This window comes from Ambystoma mexicanum, chromosome 8 (genome assembly GCF_040938575.1).
Source record: "Ambystoma mexicanum isolate Mex_15411 chromosome 8, UKY_AmexF1_1, whole genome shotgun sequence".
In the NCBI taxonomy this organism is placed as follows: Eukaryota; Metazoa; Chordata; class Amphibia; order Caudata; family Ambystomatidae; genus Ambystoma; species Ambystoma mexicanum.
The window spans coordinates 1,031,701,984-1,031,724,132 of NC_090929.1; positions in this window are offsets into that span (position 1 = coordinate 1,031,701,984).

Sequence of the window (22,149 nt, forward strand, 5' to 3'; positions counted from 1 at the left end):
GCCTCCCCCGACACCTACCGCATGAGCACCTCAGGACTTGATAGATCCTCCATGCCATGTGAGCCCCAGAGGTCTGGATGCAGCGCTCGCCACCTTGCCATCCTTTGTGTCAAAGCACCCGCTTGTTGCTTCCTCCGTCTTCCAGCAAAAACATTGTAAATGCCCATTCTTGCAAACACGGTCACCACGCTTCTCACCAGGTCCAATAATAAACATCATTCTGCCGGCGTAATCTCAGCGCCCTCTCGTTGTGCCAAAAAATCCTTTACTTCAGGACCGCCCGGACCATATGAGGAGTGCACCACCTTAGAATATGCTCCAAACATATACTTATGCTCCTCCGGCACATAATAACTTCCGCGTCCATGAACGTTGCATTCCAAGAGGACATAGCTTCAACTTTCAATGTTGCATTCCAGCAAAACCAGCCGGGACGCAGGCCCTCCTCACAGCAGCATCATCATAACTGCTCCCGAGACCAAGAGCAGTACACCGAGCTCCAGCAATCTTGTTCGAAGCTCCGCATGAAGACACTTCACCAGCCGCCACGACTCAGCTGGCCACCACTCCGCGAGCCACCTCCCTTACTGCGCCCCCAGGTGGTCCTACGCACCGGAGACACGGCATGGCACTGCCAACCAGAGCACACACGCGAAGGTGCATAAGTCATTGGTCCGACCCACCCAGGCCAATCCGCGGTGCTCCTCAGCCACTGCAGCACCCTCTGGCACCTCCACAGTACCACCGGACAACTCCACAAGGGCCCGTAACACCACCGGCCACTCCAGACAATGGGCCACCTCAGCCTTTGCTCGACCGCCCGACAAAACGGTCCCAACCGCGCCACTTGGCTGTTCCAGCCCTCAGCTTAAACAGGAGCCACCGCAGCTCCTACCAACACCTCAGCTGATAACATGGACAGCTCCCCAGTGGTCCGCGCACCGACCGCCACTACAGACAGTAGGCCATCTCAGCTTAGCACCGCCTGGCAGCCCCACCTTATGGACCAGCAACTGTGTGCTCCGCCAAAACAGGTCCCCAGCCTTGGACCTTTGCTACACCGCCTGGCCTGCAGCTTCCTGCTTGATGGATGCCTCCCTGGAAGGCAGCACTTCTAACCAACTGCCCCTTCCCAGCAGCCCAGGAACCATCCTCGTCGCCAGTGTGGTAAACTATGCCTCCTTCCCAATCAGGAACACCAGAAGGTAAGTAGTTTACATGTAGGTTTATTTCTCTTGTTCATAAGTAGAGAAAGCACTGGGACATCCATCCAGTTCAGCAGATTAGGTCCAACTGACACCAGTAGAACCCAGCACTCCAAACATCCATCAACACTCCGCCTAGAGTCCTAGTGACATCACCACATCAACACTCCACCTAGAATGTCAGTGACATCACCAGACCATCATAACGCTCAAAGCCATAATTAGGCCCCAGCACAGATTATGACACTTTTCATACTTTTCACCCCTTTACCTTCTCGATTTCAAAGCACTCTGGTTATGACCTCACACATGCAGGAGATTGTTGGTGGGGACCCAGAATTGGTTCATTAAGGTAGGCTTAGTCTATACCAATCACTGGGGCACACTTGGCTTTAAAAGAGGGTCAAGCCCCTCTTTTGGCAGATCATCTGAAGACTTCACAATGAATGACAAGAAGAACTAATTTGGACCCTGGCTGAAGGTACAGTCTGCCTTATAGCTTCCACCAGTGAAGGAAGGCCAGGATTTCCAAAGAGGCAAGCAAGATCCTCCCCTAACCATCTCCAAAGGAACAGAGGGAGATACTGAATCCAGAGGACCCACCAGCAGCTACAGAACCGGTACCCAGCCAGCAAACAGTGTGCCCTACTAGGCTGTCCAAGCAAGCTTCCTAGTTGGGAAGTACCAGAGGATTTTGTAACCAAACCCAGGACGAGGTTAGTGCCTGCAACACTCTCCTCAGCTTTGGGCCGTCCGCCTTAAAGGAGGACACAAGCCCAGTGAAGAAGGTAGAAGCAGTGAATCGACAAGCATCAACCAGCGTCTGCCTTAAAGGACATTTTTGAGCAAGTCAAGCCCCTCTTGGTGCCACTGACTGCATCGCTGACTGTTGTCACCCCGCAGTCACTAGCGTAATCTAAGACGCCTTGACCAGTGCTTCAGACCCACCAACCAGCACTGAGACAACAATTAATGACCCTGAGCCGCTGTGTAGGCCAGCCTGCAGCTGTCCATCCAGCCTCGTTCACCGAACTGCCTGCTGTCTGATACCCGCAGCTGTCTCCCGTCTTGAACTCTGTCGCAGGAGCTGCAAAGCATCCTAAAACCGATTCAACCCTGTCAAGCACCAAGGACCTCTACAAGCACAAGGTACATTGTGGTTCTGTCCCCCCGTCCTTCTCTAAAGGCCCCTACTGACAATTTGCAACCCATTGATCCCTTTGTACTCAAACCAAGTATCCTTGAACTACTGTGAATAATTACTTTACCGACTACCCTCCTGTCAGTATCCAGAGTGCATCCCTTTTCCTTCTGGAAACTGTCTGTCCTCTGCATTCCCTTACAGGGCATGTTGTATTTTGTAGTGTGCTAGAACTGTCTGTTGAATATTAATAAAGTAGATATTTTTATTCAACCTTTTATCATTGGTGAATCATTTTATTGTCACTGTGTTGCAACTAATCAATAATCCACGGCCTTGCAGAGATAAGCCTGCCATTCCGTCCACGTTACCATAATTGGACAAGATGACCATGCAAGTGAGATATCTGTCCAAAAACCCCTGACCCTATCGGACTTCCTGCTATCTCATGGCAGATAATCAAGACTCAGCCACCCTTGGGTGCCTTTGCATGTGAGATATTGTCATGATCACTGCTTCCAAGGAGCTAGGACCAGCCCAACGTCCTTGCAAGCAGGCCCCTAACCTTCATCCTAGGCACCAGCCGGTCCCCACTGGGACCTTTTGGACCTTGTCCTGGCGCCGGTGGCACCAGGCTCATCAAAGTCACTGGTCCCGGCACTGGAAGCGCCGGGCTCATAATTTGTATGAAGATGCTTGGGTGGACTTACCTGCAACAGACCATGCTGCTTACTTACTAGCCACATAGGAATCCTCTGTGAGCCGGGACTACTTTCTTACCTGGGTGGGGCAAGCTCCACTCCCTGGATACAACACTGGAACTCTTCTGGAACAGGAACTCTTTTCTTACCTAGGCGAGGCAGTGGAGGAAGACGCCTCATCACTCCAAGGCTATTTAAACCACACCCGATTGATGAAACGTGCTTCGCGTTATTCTGCATCTGCAGCAGAACGCTCACCGTGTCTGTTCCAGTTTTCTTCTTTCCGATCCTGAACCTGCAAGAACAAACACTTACCATTCCTGTATCCAGCATTCAGTAGCACCTGCAAAGACAAGAAACAACAGGTTAGCACGGCAACCTTCACTCGCAGCGCTTTCCTCACCTGATCCATCGGCAGCTACCATCTCTTCACGCTGCTCCCCCGCCTGTGAAGACAAAAGCATAGTTATTCCTGTGTGGAAATACTTACCGGCACTCCGCGAATTCCGGTTTTCTTCAACGCTGCAATCCTGCACCTGAAAGACAAAAGAAGAGACATTAGACAGGTATTTTACTTACGCGCCATCGCGCCCGCCACAATAGGGCGCCTGCAAATACTCCGGCGTTTCCAGCGTCTCTTCAACACCCGAACTCACAACTGCAAGGGAAAAGAGACAGTTAGAGAGCTTTTGAAAAGCAGGCAACCGGCATTTACTTACGCATTTCCAAGCGCTTCATTCCAAGACTCTGGCTCGAACTTCGGCTTTCTTCACACCATCTTCTACCTCAAGAGCCCTGCAAGACAAATAGAAAAAGCATTATACAGAGCCCTGTTCCACATTAACGTGCCCACGCACCTAAAGATTGTAAGGACTTAAAAGGTGTCCGGAAACTCACAGTTCGTGCAGTTAACGACGGTAGCAATCCTCTGATGTCAAGAGGCCTACATTTCACCCAGTGAAGGAACTGGGAACGGCACCCTGCACCAGACGCAGATGGAGAGTCCAGCATTCACCTATCTAAGGTGAGCACGTTGACCTTGGGGCTCCACGGAAAAGCGAGGAAGGGAAAGGGAGAGAGATACCCGAAAACCCCAGATCATTAACCCCATATTCTTTCACCTCCAGATATCTCACTCTTCGAGTTAGGCACACAGTGCGAAGAGGCTCAGCCCCGGAAGCCAATCGAGGCCTGCACTTCACTTTTCGAGTCACAGACACCATCCTGCCAAGACCGGCGCCTCCGTGGGAATCAGGTGAGCGTTACAGATATCTGGCAGAACCCATACCCTCTCAACTGTATTGCTACCCCATGGCACATAGGCATCCCACAGCCACCCCAAGTGTTCATAAAAGAGAGACAGTTATCTAAAGGACCCAATCCCTATTTATTCTATTGCTACCCCATGCAAGATAAGCATCATTCGCTCCTTGGTCAAGATCTTGCAATTCCTTGACAGATATGAAGCAGCTCCACCACGGTCAATGCAGGGTTTATAATTTGCTTGTGTTTCTGATCTGTTTGGTTCCCTTCTGCTGACTAGAGGTGTGGGGCTGATTGATTGTTTAGAAACCGATATTCATCTCTGGACCACTGGTGCCCTGGAAGTTGATTCGTCATAGGTATCACTATTTTGCTCCCTTTAAATATAATGTGATTCTCTGTGGTAGTCAGCTAATCCTGAACCAGTAACAGACTAGCATCATCTTTCTGTACAGCCCCACCTCTTTCCCATGGCATCTTTTTTGCATATTTTAATATTTCCTCTGTGATGCACTGGCAACGATAGAGAGAGCCTGCCCCTTTTCTGACTCTCTTTACAACCTGACCCAGTCGAAGGGAAAAGGTTTCATCTGGTTTATAACATAGTTGATATAGTTGTCTACTATTCACGGTTTGCTCCTGGCTGAACCGGGGAAGGACAAATAGTTAGCAGGATTTTCATCTTTTCCTGGCATATGTGCATTTGTGAAGTCATAGTCTTGGAGTCTCAGACCCCACCTTGCAATCCTTTGTGGCATCCTTGCCTTAGGATTCCCATGTATGATGAGGAGCGCTTGATTGACGGTCACAACAGTGAACGCCTTTCTGTAAAGAAAAAGATGAAAAAGTTTGCACGTCCACAACACTGCCAGACTTTCCTTCTCCACCTGAGAGCAGGCTTGCTCCATGGCAATAGACTGCAACTCGCATACGATTCAAAGACTTTGTTGTGTGGGGACGTTGGTTCATATTGCACCAATATAGCATCTAGACCCACAGGACTTGCATCTCCTGTCAGTTCCGTCACCCTACTGGCATTGAAAAAGGCCATGTTGTCAGCGCATGCTATTTTCTGTCTAATCTCTTTAAATGCTTCTTACCAGGATGTGGTGCATCTGAAGTCAACTTTATGTTTGGTGACGTCTCTTAAATGGTGCGCTTATCGTAGCTCACTAGGCCCAGAAATAGTTGAAGATCCGAGACATTTTCAGGACTGCCTAAAGACCAATATATCGTTACTATAATTTATGCCGTTGGGTTTGTATCAGATTATTTTATGGATCTCCTCCTGAAATATTTCTGCTGCGGACGAGGCCCCAAAACTCAACCGCTTGCAGTGGCATAGTCCAAGGAGTGTCACAAAAGTTGTTATATACTGGGATTCCAGGGCCAGCTCCAATCATTTGTCTCTTCATGTCCACACACCTAGCCAGATGGACAACATAAACAGTTTTCTTGGCAACAGGCCTGATGGGTGACACCCATGGTGTGGGTCCTGTGACAGGCTGTATGTTGTCTTGATCTAGTAATTTCTGTAGTTCATTTTCTATCCGCCACTGAATGTTGATTGGTATACCCTGATCACGTTGGGCTAGTGGTTTGATGGATTCATCAATGTGGAGTCTGATTTGGCAATTTCTGAGTTTCCCCATCCTTTAAACAGAGCCGGGAACGCTTGTTCAATGTTTCCCCCTCGGGCCATGTACTTATGTGCCATGCGATTGCACAAGATATGAACCAGCCCCATATCTAAAGCAGTCTTAAAGATAAGGATGCATCCACTCTCCACTGACGTCTTGAGCACATGTAGTTGTATCCTGACAGAGTGTGTCATGTAGGTGCATACCTCAGAAAATCTGCCTTTGCATGACAGAGGAATATTGAACCTATAGGCATACATCTCTACTTCAGATGCCATTAGGTGCAGTGGTTTGGGGGGGCATGATCTGCTTCCTCACTGTTGATATTCATGTGGCTCTTCTGTCCACTATTAATTCAGTGGCAGTGTTGTTTACCTGCATCAATATGACTGGGATTTGTTCTTTTGCTGATGTGTTCCGCAGAGCCCACACATACCCTTTCTTCCGCTGATCATCCAGTGACGATCTGGATTCACTCCCTGACAGTGCTCTGGTTTCCATGTACCGCACATCCCTTCTTGGTCGTCTCTGCTGTCTCCTTTCTGGGGATCTATATTCGATCCGGGGATGGCATATACCCATCCCCAGGCCATGATAGCGGTGAATTTTGCTCTCCACTGGCTGCCTTGCAATGCCCCTGTAGTGTGGTCGCTGCTGCGACCTTGGGGTTGAGATAGGGTGCGCAGCTGGGGGCGGAGGGAGCGCATTCTGGCACACAGTCTTAAAGTGATTGTCTCCTCCACATGCCAAGAAGGTCCGCTCCACGGCCAGACAAGCCCCCTCATGCAGAAACCTGTTCCCGCATTTGAAACATGTTCTGTCCATCTGTCTAAGGGCAGTTCACTCTGGCCCGGTACTGGCTTGTTAAGATTAGCATGTTCTTCATGCGCTGAGTGTAGCTTCAGTTTGGTCATGGTCTGCACCTGCAGCTAGATGGCAGATTCCGTGCAAGCCATCTTCAGAATTTCCTCCAGCAAGCAGGGTTTCTGTAGGAGTTTCTTTCGAAACAGTGGACACTCACATGCTGCTATGACTTGGGACCTCAACGCCTCATCGTTTGAGTAACGGTGGAACTCGCAGTGTTTGATCCAGATCCTGAGCCGCATAACGAAGCTGTCCATCTTCTCCTCTCTGTCCTGTGCAGCGTGAAATACTGGGAAAGAGCATCTTTCAATTCATCAAACAAAGAGGTTTTGTTGTCCAGGAGTTCATATAGAATGTCTCTCACTGTGGCGCATACCGCCAATGTCAATAGATTTTTCTTTCTTTCATCATCTTGTGGTCCTAATGCTCTTATGTAGACCTTGAAGTCTCTGATCCATCGCTCCCATCTGGGGTCTAGATTACCTGTGTCAGTCAGGTCAAATGCCATTGGTAGTTGAGGCAACAGAGATTCTTCGTGATGACGTTAGGACCGTCGACGGGATGTCTTCTTCCGACATCATCTTGATTTGAGCACACACATGCCCTTACGCTTGTGTTCCCCTTGCGCTGTCTGAAGTTTCTGCGGCAGTCCACCACCTTTGTTTGCAGCAAGTCATGAATTTAGCTCTGTTCTGTTCTGCCTTTCTTGATGCTTCCTAGTGCTTCCGTTGCTCACCTTGCACCGTTCATGTACCCTTGCCTGAAGGCGCACCTGCCTTGTCTGTGAAGCAGTCTTGCTGCCACGTCCATTCTGTGTCGTGAATGCAGTGGGAGAAAGCAGGGATGGAGAAGGAGCAGTGCTTATTCTGCGTTTCGCTCTGTGCCCGGCATTCACTTTCCATCGTGGTGGCGGGACTCACCAGACTTCAGCCACCCGTGGCCACATGTTACTGGGCCGGAGGTTCTCCTGTGCCACCTTCGAGCAGTGTGCTTCTTGAGTCTTTCCGCTTCTCTGCTGTGCTCCAGGACCCCCACATCACTGCAGCCACTCTCCCAAGCATCGGCGAGGCCCACGTCTGCTCTCCCAGTGCGACTCGCCGCTGCATAGGAGGATTTGTCTCCCATTCGTCGCCAATGTACTGTGCTACATAAGCAGGGTGAGGTTGTGCGCCGCAATAAAACACAAGGCTCACTCGAGGGCTATTTCCAACTCATATATATTCATTAACTGAACTTGCCCCTAGAACCACCCTTACAAGTCACTATGTCTCTTTGCTTCCAAACCCTGCTCCTCCCTCACATAACAAGGAGGATAACCATAGATACGACACCACAAGTGACTGCAAAATAGATTGAGATGTTATTTGTTGCTCCAGAAACAGCTCACTTTGTTCCAGTGTCCAGAGGCGTTGCTAGGGGGGGCTGAGGGGTCTATAGCCCCAGGTCTTTTGGTTGTAGCCCCGGACAGAAGATCAGGGGCTACAACCAAAAGGCTATACCTAGTCCCGAGTCCCACTAGTACCAACATTAGCTTAGCCGCTGATCTTTTCCAGATCTAGCAACACCCCTAGCAACACCTCTGCCAGCGGCAGATTTAAGTCAAAGGGCCCATTTGGAAGGACTCACTGAGTGCCTCAGTTAGGCTTGTCATGGAGGTGGCGGATGCAGTATGCAGAGTTATTGTACTTTCAAGTACGACAATGATGATCTTTAGGGACAACTGTTTTTTGATTTGTATGTTGCCTTATTTATTTACTATTGGAGTTGTGTTTTTATGGTTCTGATTGTCTGTCAAAAACTGGACCTGCTCACCAGGTTTAGCTAGCAATAGTGGTAATATTGCCTGCTGCTGTTATCTCCACCAAAAGGACAAGCGTACGCTGCTGCTGCAGGGCGCCAACATACCTGCCTATTTCAGATTTAAAAACCCTGCGATTTTTTGCCACCCCAGTGCCCATCCTAACATTTCCCTTAAATATTCCAAACTCTGTCAGTGCCTCATCCCAGGTCAAGAAAAGGTGTATATTATGTATGTGTACATATAAAATACCCCCAACACAATCTTGTGATTTCAGCTTGGTATAAGCTTCTGTATCTCTATAGGGACGAATATTAATATTGCTGTTTTGTTCACAATAAGCAACAACGCGCACACATCTGTTCCAATTAATTATTAAAACATCCTGAATTTGATGTAAAAACAGGACTTTAGTTCAAATTAGAGCGTTTGCTGATAAGGCACAGTGAGATCAAATACATTGCTCAGGATTTCACACTTTATGTGATGAAACTGGGATTTAATACCACTTCAGGACCTACGGACACATCCTCCCATGTCTAGTTGGTGTAAATGGGCCTCATTCCGAGGCTGGAGGTAAGGGTTAACGGTCACCGTTAATGGCAACGGTGACCGTTAACACTTACCACCATATTCCGAGTTCCCTTTTGCGGGTTGGCATTTAACGCCTGCTTTTAGCAGGCGTTAAAAATCCAACCCGCAAAGGGACCTTGGAGTAAATTACGGCACCGTAATTTACGGTGCCGTAATTTACTCCTTCCCCATTCCCATTGAGCCCTATGGGGGCAGGAATGGGGATGGGGAACCGGTATGGTGAATGGGGACTTACCGGTCCCTCCAACCTTGGAATGGACCGGTAATTACTCCATTCACCATGCCGGATTTCCATGGAGTAAATAGCTCCATGGTTGCTTACCATGGTGCTCTTTACTCCATGGATAGCTCCAGCCTCGGAATGAGGCCCAATGAGTTCATTTTTGCCTTTGAAAAATCTCTTATTTATATGAGGAACACGCATAATTATAAAGAACTTGGCAGATATATTACACTTTATAGAAATAGTTTGAGCAAAAAGAGTATCACTTTGACTTTTGATGAGAAGACTATAACAACCACAATGCAAAGTTATGTTTCTCAGGCATCCTGCTAATTGCATTAACAGGCAGTCTCTTAGCACTACTCTTTGGGTACTTGGGTACTTGAAGGCTCTGAGGTCTAAGTGTGTACAGAAAAGGTTTGTGACAACAAGCACCCCATCCCTTACAATGCACTCACAAGCTTCTTTACCAAGCTTCTTTACCTCTCTTTGAAATGATGTGACAGTGAGGGGCAAGCTGGTGAGGTCCAAGAAGAAAACCACTCACTAAGTGCTACCTAGACAAGATAGCTCAATGGATTAAATGTCCCTGTACACATTACAGTAACCCAGGTGTGAATCCTGGCATGTGGCCCACACATATGCTTTTTTAGAGAGACTCAGTTTCCCTTTGTATGAGGAATGGGACCAGGCTCTGCAAGTAAGGGCCCTCTTGGCTCCAAAATCCTCCTCTGCTCGGTACATTATTATAGGTTCTTAATTGAAAGCTCACTCATCTATAAGGAAAGTCCAGTGGGCCAGAGGAAGCATCACATGGGAACATTTTAAGGCAAGGTAACATGCAGCGTCATCCGAGGGCACCACTGACAGTATGAGTCATTTAATTTTCCTCAAACTAATCCCCAAATGTTGCCCAGCACATCCTCCCACTAGAAGCTTAGATTAAGAGTCAACAAAATGCATACACGTATTTAGTATGCACAAACTCACACAATCTTAACGTTTACCTAGTTTGGGGCCTAACAGGGATTTGGGTGGGTTAGGGCTAATTGGGGCAGAGACCGGGTAGCCATGAGCCTGGGTACTGTCCCCAGCAAGTAAGCACTGGACACCAGAGAGTGGCACTGGTGATTTAGACCAATTGCTGTGTATGATGCAAAATAAATATGTACAGGTTAGTCTGCACCTGACTCCTGAAGGCTGAATGTGTCTACATTGCTATATATACCCTGTAGGGAAATCTATACTGAAGAAAAGAAGGCAAAGAAAGAAAAGCACCAGTTTAAAAATAAACACGTGAGTTGAGGCCTGCGCATAGCATCTGAAAAATGATGAGTGCGAAGGAATGTACAATGTTTGCAGCCCATCTAAAACAAAAGAATATGTCCAACATTGTTTGACAAGGCGCAAAAATGAATTCTTGGATTACATGGAAGAATCCAGCAAGTTTTCATTAAAACGAACACAGCCCAATCTGAGATAAAAAGCACAGCATTTACTATGACAGAAAAACAGAATAGTATTTATTTCCTTTACAGGATTAAGAATCAGTATTTTGAGACCTACAGATGTTGACAATTGTGGACCTTTAATAGAAATGTTATTACAATGGAAAAGTTATAAAGTTGTTCTGTTTTAAGCTGACAATTGCAACATGGACTTTTCAAGGCTGCAATTGTAAATGAAACCAACCTGAATGAAAGCTGAAACTGCCATATGACCTTCCATTCCCCCAACAAGCCACAGGATGTTTTGCCTTCCCACAAGGCAAGGAAACTCAAGGCTTTAGAAACAGAACCATACAACTTGATGATTGTCTGGAGCGGACTCTCAGGAAGCCAGGCCTTGCATGAAAAATAAATGTTACCCATTACAACTTACATCTGTCTATGTTTTAGGGCTTAAATTCACAAATATATACTCAATAAATCCTGACGAGCGGTCAGAGGTGTGACATTTCAATCAGCCAGGCCTCTCCTGAAGGAAGGAATGTTACACCTTTCCAGACATGCGGTCTGCCTCAAAGGGGGCAGCCAAGTCCTGGAATCACCCATATAGAAAGGAAGAAAGGCAATAAAAAACCTGGCCAGTCTAACTGCAAAGAATATTTACTATGGTGACTAAACATTCACATGAGTCATGCATTTCCCAGCTCTGAGCTGAAAGGAACCGGATGTTCTGTATCTGGGCAAAACAATATAATATTGGAAAATAAAAAAATGCATCATTGAAGTTACATTGAGAATCATATTTATGTTTTGACATTTTCATGGAGCCTCATAGAGACTTCATTTTTGTTAAAACTGCAAGAGCCCTAACAGCTTGATCCATTTTTTCCTTAATTTTATGTTGATTATGCAAATTGGGCGAGTGTGAACATCTATGCACAGAAATGGTGTACGTAAGTGATCCCTATATCTTAGCACTTGTGCTGGTGGGCCTGTTATCATGAGATGGAAATTGTAATGTTTGTATAAAATATTAATTAGAAAATGAAAAAAATCTATAACACAAACCTCACATGCTGTATCAAGATAAAAGTGTAATCATTTGATTATATGATTCACCTAACAGACAGCAGTCTGATGAACCAACTAGTAACATGATCACATGCGTAGACTATTCTGTCATAGACAGTTACACATGTTTAATACAGAAATCTCCTAGATGACATCACATCAAATGGGGGAGGGGGGACTAGGTTTAGAAGTCATTACCATTAGAATGCCTGATTCATTAATATGCACAATGACCACAGAGGGGTTGATTCTGTGTGATGTCACTTTTGGAAAACTCACCAATCACATACATTGACTAATTAGATTAGAGAAATTATACAAACCTTTAAGTGGTGTAGTTTCTGCTCTATACATGTTCAAACCCAGAGATTCTGAGACAGACACTCGCTCACTCACTGACTGGTGGAGAGGAAAAAAGAGAGAAAGGATAATTGAAAACAACAGAAAGGGGAATGGAACAGATTGCCTTCCCCTTCTGTTTACCCATTTTATGGATTACTGACAGAGCAATGTAAGATAGGCCTACCTGGAGTTAAAGACCTAAGCCCTCTTTAGTGGAAGGACAGCAGACAGGTCTGAATACAGAAAGAGGGAGCCCAGGCTGTGGAGGGTGCCGGCCCAATCTTGCTCATTAATGCTCACTAGTTCCTAGAGGTAAAGAAATGTACCAGTCTTTAAGAGGGTGCCCCCTGTTTGTGGGACAGCCAAAAGAAATTCAGATCTAAGTATAATATAAAGGGTAAATTATCCTGAGGGGCGTGATACTCCAAAAGAGGAATAGATTAAATCCTGGCCCCTTTAATTTGTAACTACTGAGGGGCGGTGTATATACATTAGCTGCACATCCTGGGAAATAAGCACATATTTCAGAAGCGTATGTGCTTCTAGAATAATACATTTTATTAAATAGATCATATGGTGTGCATTCTGGGAAATCCCTGTACTCCTCTTCTGTGCAAAGTAAAAGCACAGAAGAACAAAGGACATCTCGCTGTGTGCATACCTAGAAAAAGAAAGGAATCCAAGTAATTTCCTGGTTTGATCAACCATGCAGAGCTCTGTTACTGGTGCAGATACATTCAAGAAAAGAGGGGAAGGGGTTATCGACTGCCACCTATTTTCCCACTTCTAAGTTTCCCATTTAAAATGAGAAATGTACACTTTTACACATTAATGCAATAGAAACACCACTGCAGGGAGGTTAGTAAGCATACACTTTAATTTTGTAAGTGATTTCCATGAGGGAATGTAAAATAGCCTGTTTTAAAATTGAGTTTTCTAGAATGCTGTTTGAACGTGACCTGTCTATTAAGTCATAGCTCTCAACCATTTATGTCGCAAAAGCGGGTGAAAACACCCGATTTTACTTTTGGCGGGTGAGAGGCCCATTGAAATGAATGGGCGTGCATGAGGTTTGGCGGGTGAGTCCGCTGTTTACAAGGCGGGTGACACCCGCCAAAAGCGTGTGAGTTGGGAGCTATGTTGAGTAAGGGGGAGGGATCTATTTTCAATAAAGGTGAAATAGAGAGTTATATAGGTCGGGATGTTCTGATATAATATGGGTTTTAGCAAATGAAAGCTATATCCTGGATTCGCAAGAATTTTTCTATCTATAATATAAGTGCCTTCTGGGTAAATAAAAAAAACAAGCATATGCTGATGTGTGCTTGTGTTACAAAAGTCCACATTCATGTAAAGGTAGCATAGAAAACTGAAGTGACTAGTGTATTGACTATTCTTCACCATTGCAGGTCATAGATGTATTATGTGTTTAAAGGTAAATTGATTTAATTATTTCTATTTGATTAATAAATAGACCTTCTGTGCAACCCTGTGTGTTGCTTGTCCTGGAAGGGGAAGGAGGGCGTAGAGAATCAATATTCTTGTATTGGGGGTCCTTAAAAAGAACGTAATCAAATAAAGGAAAATTGTGCGTGTATGGTTTGGGTGGAAAAGTCCCCTGAATTAGATGTTGCCCGATTAGATCATCCTACAACTCAAATCAAATAAGCAGGAAGGCCAGTGTGTATAATGTGCTCAGAGGGTTGTCAGGGTTGAATCTCTGTCATGGATATTCCATATTTAAAAATGTGTGTTCATTCTTATGTTAAGAAAATGCTCTTTGATTGTATGTGGAGCAGCAAGTAGCTCACATTGGTGCTTTCTCATGGTATGAAGTGATAACGTCACCTGGGAAAAGGTCACCAGGGGACAATTCCCCAAATTTGTAATCTCATGAAAATCAAGCACGTTCCCCAAATATTACTGCACTGGAGTTAGAATAGTAATTAATATCAGCTCTAGAATATGTGGGACAAGGGTTTTAGGGGTGCTAGGAAAAGATCTAACTGGTGACTTTTTCCCAGGGGACATTTTTACATAGAAACTTTCTCACATGTGCCCTCAAGGGTGCTTTCAGAGCCACTTGAAGATGCATAGGGGTTCTGAAAGCCGAGTGCTATAGCCCATGCCCAGCAAAATTTGGCCAAACCCTTCTTCCAGAGCCCCCTCAATGTCCTATCTCACTTAAAGCACTGAGGCCCAATAATCCTATGTTCTACGTGTGTCTTCATTAGCTCCACCCCCCTCCCTCCCCCGCCAAGCAGGACCTGTGACCCCCTTTCCCGCATACTGAAGCTTTTCACTTGAAGACAACACAATACGAAAAACATTCAATTAAAGCAAGTGAGGCAGTGGCCTTCTCCTATTTGGTTTGAATATATGTTTCTGCAACAAAAAACTCCTACATGTCTACATTAAGTCACAGTTTGAGACACAGATTATTAAAGATCAAATCTTTGGTTTGTCTTAATACATTCTAAAGTGACTTTTTAATGGTCTGTCTGCGCCTTATTACATTGTCAGCTAAGACTTTGAAATAACTTGTGAGCTGGAGCAATGTAAAACAACAAATCAATGAAAAAGGCAAAGCTTAAAGTGTTCACTCATCCAAATTCATCTTGCATTCATTCATGTACAAAATAACAAGAAAGGGAAAAAGGTAAAAGCCAGCCAATATTACTGTACAGAAACATACATATAGGTATAAAAAAAATCAATTAATCATAACACTCTTCCACAGTCAATGTGGGGTTTCGCTCGGGCCTCAGTCAAGGCTTAGATTTGTTTTCACCGAAGCCCACTCCAGAATGCGGCTCTTAGAGCCATTAGCACCCCTGCAAATTAGCCCAGGTGCTGTTAGTGAAATATGCCCCACAACAAAGGTCCGTAGGCCAGTGAAGGAAGAGAAAGGCTGCCAAGAAAAAGGAGACAGGATTCTGCCTGTGGGACTTCTTCCCTATCTATAGTTTGAGGCGGTGGAGGAGCTGAGGAGGAGGAAGCCGATAGTATGAGCAAGTGGCCAGCCAGCTACAGCAGGTAAGGGGACACTGGGGAAGCTCAGGGAGTCAAGAGTGGGCAAAGGGCAAATAGAAGGGTAGCAAGGAAAGGAGTGACGAGAGGGATAGGCGAACTCAATGGTTTACAGTATTTAATTAGACTCTCACTAATTAATTTAGTGGTGAATTGGCAATGACATTTCCTGTTAGGGTCAGTAGATACTGTCAGGGTCGGATTGGCCCATCTACCCCTCGGCCCGTGGCCGGACCAAAATCATGTGTAGTCCCTGGGGTCCGGTTTCTGTCCATGCCTGAGCCGGTTTGAAAAAGGAGAAAAAAAACGTTTTTTGAATCAAACAAAAAGCACCAACAACAGCATAATTCATCAAAGCAAGGTAACAGATGTTACCTAGCTTTGCTGATTGATTTGCATGCATCATGTGTGCATCATAAATTATGATGCATGCATCATTCACATGCTGCTGCAGCATGCGCCCAACTTTGCACCAGACCTGCAAATAAACTTAACTGGTCTGTTGTTAAATCTCAGTTACCAGTTTAATCGTATCCACTGCAGAATAATTGCTCATTTTATTATAGCAGATATGATAGCCTAGTGTGTTGAGTGCTTGCTGCTGGGATTTGTGTGTGATCTGCGGGTTGCAGGTTCAAATCCCACGAGGCCATCTCAGCCTTTCATCTTTCTGAGGTCGATAAATGAGTACCAACACCGGTTGGGTGTTATTGTACGCATATTTGTTATAAAAAAAGAGCTTAAGCGTAAGTGCTATACAATGACATGTTATCATTTTGCCTTGAACGTCTGCTTACAGTAATTTGACAATATGATTTATACACACAGATATCAATGATACATATGATGATCCTTTTTGTATGAAATGTATATCACATTAGTGAAATCATAACCATATTTTTCGTAGTGTACTTAGGAACAATGGTAGTTGATGCCACTTCCTGTTTTGTCAAGGGGGGAAAGGTTGTGTTTCATCACTTCCCGGGATGTCACTTTCGGGTGGGGTCAAATGAATCACTTCCGGTGATGTCATCAGAGGTCAAGAGTTGTGAGGCGGGGGAGTGGGGGCACTTTTTTGAGGCGAGGGGTGGGCCACTTTTTCTTGGGTGTCTGGGCTTATTTCTTGTCCCAGTCCGACCCTGGATACTGCTTCCATACTGTAGTACTTCCTGTGTATTTTCTCAGTGATCTGCTGCTACATCTCTTTTGTGGATTCATAGTGTCCTGCAGGGGCGTTGCTAGGGGGGGGGCTAAGGGGGCTATAGCCCCTGATCTTTTGGTTGTAGCCCCGGATAGAATCTCAGGAGCTACAGCCAAAAGACTAGCTAGCCCCCAGTCCCAACAGTTCCGACATCAGCTTAGCCCCGGGTCTTTTCCAGACCTAGCAACTCGGCTGGTGTCCTGGTAATGCTAGGTAGATCACAATGTAAAAAGTGTAGGTTCCAGACTTTACCGCTTTGTGAAAATCGTATTTGTATTAGTGATGTTGTGTCGCTTTGTTGCAGTCACATTTTTCACAGATTACATAGTTCTCTTTTTAAGGCATTTGTCATTTTAGAGCATGATACATGTTTTCATTCAGTACTGAACTCTATACACCCATCCCGACGATCAGTATCTTCCCCCTTACGTTTTAATTTCCATACATGCTGTAATTAAGTTCTATGTTTTTGTCTCCATGACTTTTCCCACGTTTTCCCTTTCCTGCACTGCTTGAACCCGTTTCCTTCTCACCCACTAACCGCGGTCTGGCTGACACCCCAAGAGGGGTAGTTATTCATCTTTACACTGACATGGGTTGGTGCTGTGCCAATGTGTGTCCAGAGACTTTTTAAAGTTTAAAAACCCTGTCCGGGGATTTGGGGATCGGGAGGATACCATCCTGGTTTTTGTACCCCAATGTCATGATTTTTCCATAGGTTTGACCAAAAAACGGGATGGTATCCACCCGATCCGCAAATCCCAGACTGGTTTTTAAAACTTAAACTAGTCTTGGGACCCCAGGCACATGGATCCAATCACTCAAGATAATAGGCAGAGGTAGATTTTGAAGAAGGGGGACTGAAAATCACCTTATGTGAGACACCACTGATCATTTCCTCGGAGAACAGCAGGAAGGTAATTCATTAGGCTGTATGTATCAAGAGGGAGCCAGCCCATGCCAGGACATTTATCTCCATCTGGTCATCTCCCAATCTGCCCAGGAGGACATGGTGGCTCATGGTGCTGAATGTTGCCAAGAGGTCCACCAGGACGGGAAGTGTGAAACCATCTGCTTCCGCCATCACCCTCATTTTACCTTTGACCACCAGCAAAATTGACTCTGTGAGTGCCTCTTAGTGCCCAGTGCCCTGACTCTCTGTAGTTCAACACATCAAGGCCTTGATAAGTCACTGTATCTGAATGAACCTTGCTCCTACCAGCAGCATACCTAGGTATGACAGGTAGGTAGAAGATGTGATGAAAATTGCCTGTTTTGAGAAGGTCTAACTTAGGCTTTTTTTGTTGGTTGGGAGTTACCAGAGCTTTTTTTGGCTTATCAAGTTTTAAATCGGAGAACAAAACGAAATGAATCAATGTGCGCACAATAAGCAGGACCCCAGTGTTCAGAAGCAGCTCTTTGTATAGTGATGGGAGAAGAAGGTAATTCGCCAAACATGCATCCTTACTCATATGCAGGAACTTCGCTGTCATCTCTCCAGAATGGGTGGAACGTTCTGAGGGGCTTGTATTTTCCAGTTCCGATGGGCCACAAAGTGAGTGCTATCTGTGACCACGGCGGGTCCTCCACCAGCAGAAGTAGACTCATGGATTAGGCCGAACCTAGCCTTAAAGAAACGTGGAGCGTTACTGTAGAGGTCATGCAAGGTAAAGGGTCATGATTTTGTGCAGAGATAGATCTGAATTGCTATGTAATCTGAAACAGTGTTTTTATGGACACCTGGTTTTATTAATTTAATTCGAGTAGAATTTTCCTTTTGCCTTTTAGAGTAGTAATGTATATACTTTGGAATGTGCAATCAGGTCTACACTAGCTTGAAGAGTGCAACCACGCCACCAAGCAGCCTTTTCTTTACTTTTGCATGAAGTATCAGGAAGACCAGCTCACCAAGGTATGTTGGTGGGAAGGCACTGCTGCTTTCATGAGGATATGGGTATTTAAGGTTCTTTCGAGCAGCAGTCTCTGCATCAGGGACACTATAAAGTAAACCCAAAGTTCGCACTCAGCAGCCGGTTCCCCACAATCCAGGTTTTCCATTAGCACCTTCTGCTAGAGGACCTCAAGGGGGCATTGAGGGAGGTCTGTTAACGAGAAATGTGTGAAGAAAACAGCTCAGTAGTAGGTACAAAACAGGCCACTTCAACAGAATCCTTAGGGCTGAATATTAAGTGAAGAGTATGGTCCTTGATCTGGATATTGAGGTGGGAGAAGAACAAAGGGACGCAATGTCTATTCTTAAGTTCAAAAGGTGAGGGCCACTCACACTGAACATACACACAGAACAGGGATGCTGAAGCTAGGCTGTTGTCAACATCCCGATACATGCAAAAGGGCACCTTCTGTGGCAAGGGTCTATTTCTTTAATTGCTTTGTAGAATGATATATGTCAGTTTACAGCCATTTCAAAGCGCCAACGGCGTCAAGGTGGACCTCTCGCCTTATGCGAAGGTTGCAGTGATTGTCTGATCAGCAGATGGGTTACTTGATCTGAAGATGGAACAGCGTTCCTATTGGTGAGAGCCTTTCCTTCAGCAGAAAGGGGACTGGTCTCATTGTGGCTGTCTTTGTGGTGAAATGTATGCTTCGATTCACATTCCTGCAAACACTGAGGGGCACTTAGACATAGGACACTTGCCAGTCCAGTCAGAAGGAGACAAAGTGTGACTTCTACTAACCTCATTATTAATTGTTATGAACCTAACACCAATCCAGTGAGAAGAAATGGGACTGTCGTAGATCCTGGCAATACCCAGAATGGAGTAGAGCAAATAGTCTACTACTCGCTCCTACTCACTCCCTAGCACCCAACCAACCACGAAAGACCAGGAAAGCTGCATGGCACTCTTCTGGGGGCAAGGCCCAGGCTGGGTTCCATAGAAGTATTTGATGCCAGTTAGTAGCTACATGTATGTTTGGGATAAGTATAGCTCAAACATAGCAAGCAGGTTTTGTTGAGAGAGGAATTTGAGATCACCCCAGCCTCTTTATGAGGATTGCTGAAGTGGTGTGAGGGCCCAAATGTATCTGCATAATCCACTCTTTTCCACCCCTCTCTAACTGGGACGTTGTTACCTTTTCTGTTAAACGAGGGTGTTCGGGAGTTTTGGGTTCCACGAGGGCTACAGAGCGAGGGAGCAGCGATGACACGTTTCAAATGCATATTCAGATGTAGTTTTGGCAATAGCAGGACATTTTAGTGGGTAGGGAAGGAATTGCAACTGTCCAATTCCCTTGAGGAACTGGTGATAGATGTTTTGAAATCATATTGTGTGGGTATGAGTAGGGCCCCAAAGGTAAACAATACACTTGATTGAGGGAGTTCTGCTGATTGAGGTGCTGGAGTACGAATGTACAGGCGTCTGGTTTACAAACTTCTATTCTTCATCCAGCTTGGCCTCAAAAAGTAACCAAGCGAGGGCTTCGGGATAGATCATGCCAATAATAAAGCTCCAGCAGCTATTTATTGTAATACTTTATTTATAAATGCATCGAAAGTTACAGTTCGACAATTAATGTTCCCACAATCAGCGCACTCAATAATGGCATAACATAAAACGACATCATCATAGTGGAGGTGGATGGCTGATTGGTGCTTATTTTGGCGAACATCATCTTAATAGATGGAAATCGCCGGCTTTGGGTTTCTGGAGTCATTCTAATAAGAAGAAGAAGAAGAAGACATCTACATATCCAGCACCGGGAAGCCAAACACATCCTCTTGTTGCATAAAGAACATAAACAGTGTTACACTAAACAAAGGGAGGACCACTACACTCCATAGGCCGCTCGAACACCGTGTTACACACTGTCATTGGCTTCTGATCCAGCCCACCAACACATAAAGCCGAAAATCTTCCTAAATGTCTTTAGGCTTGGGATCAATCGGGATTACAGAAATATAAGTATTTTCCAATTCCTCTGCGAATGTAAACTCTCGAAGACAACATGATAAAGTGGCAGTATGGATTTGCATATTAGAAGGAGGCCCTTCTTTGCAATCAGGTAGGCTAGAATAAAGCATTTATAGCTAGGTTCGTAGGCCATACCAATGCCACCTAAAAGGTATTTCAGGGGGGTAAGATTTAGTGGGATTTCCATAATTTCAGCTAAAATATTTGCTACATCAGCCTAAAACTGTACCTCAGAACAGTCCCAGAACATATCAATACAGTCTGCAGGGTTCCAACTACATTTAGGACACACATCTACAACGTCCGAAGAGAATTTCGAGACAATAGTAGGCGTATAGTATCTATCGAGGACTTTAAACTGAATAAGGCGGTGCGTAGCATTGAGAGAAACCTCCTTAATGAGAAGGCAGCTTCTTCTCCAGGCAACATCTGTCAGTTCCCTTCCCAGATCAGTCTCTCAGAGTATTTTGATATGGGACTGCGAGGGCAAGGCCTGCTGAATTTTAGAGTAAAGTGATTAAACCAATTTGCAGTGTTAAGTATCTTGGGTGACTAAATCAAGTATGGGGTGTTTCTCTAGCTCAATCGGGAATGAGGGCCATTTCCGACAGAAGGCCGCCTCCATGCGGATGCAGGCATATTGTAATGACTGCAACGGATTATTACCCAGTTGACCAGCAAAATCAGTCCTAGAGACAAATCATCCCTGGGGGAACATATCACCTATCTGAAGGGTGCCTTCCCTGTCCCAGCGCACCCTTATGCTCCTGTCTTGAGTAGGGGAGCTATCTGGGAAGTTTCATAAGGGTAAAGTACAGGCATAGGGGATCTCTAGCCCCAGTTTTAGAAATATTCTGGACCAAGCATTTATCGTTGTTCTAACAGAACCGAATTAACATGTATCTTCACATTTATTACATATTAGTACCCGGCGAGAGCGAAGCAGAATGCAACAGGCATTCTGATTGGCTCTCGCCGGGCCGTCGGGATTACACGGCCTTTGTCCCCAGTGGGGGGCGTGGCAGGCCCTCAGCCAATAAGGAGGCTCGAAGCAAGGCCATCCCCACACCGAGCCTCCCTGTGGCTGAGAGGCTGCCTTCGCCCCCCGCCGGGGACTCGGGTAAGTCTTTTTTTTTTATTCCCTTCCCTCCCACCGCCCCCCCAACTTACCTTCCTGTTCCTACATCCCCGGTGGGGGACAAGGGAAGCCTCCAGCCGTGTGGAGACTCGGAGCGGGGCCCCGCTCCGTGCCTCCACACGGCTGGAGGCTTCCCTCGTCCCTCGCCAGGGACGCAGGTAGGTTTCTTTTTTTCGCCCCCCCATCCCACTCCCGCCCTCCCAACTCCACTTACCTTCTTTTTGATCCTTTTTCGGGAGCAGACGCTCTGGGAACACTTGTGTTCCCAGCGCGTCCGCTCCCGATGGCCGCCATGGAAAGGGAAAACTGACTCCTTTTTCCCTTTCCATGGCGGTGGACATTTTCTTATTTTTATTTTTTTCTCCCGAAACGCCACAGCGTTTCGGGACAAAAAAAAAGCTTTCAGTGCCCCGGTCATGCAATTTTTGTGGGCCGGGGTACTAATAGCAATATTACCCTTGCGTCGGGGCATTACCGACTCTGGTAATGCCCCGGGGCCTTCAGTAAGGCCCTCGCCTCGCTCGGGGCCTTACCTATGGGCCCCGGGGCATTACCTGA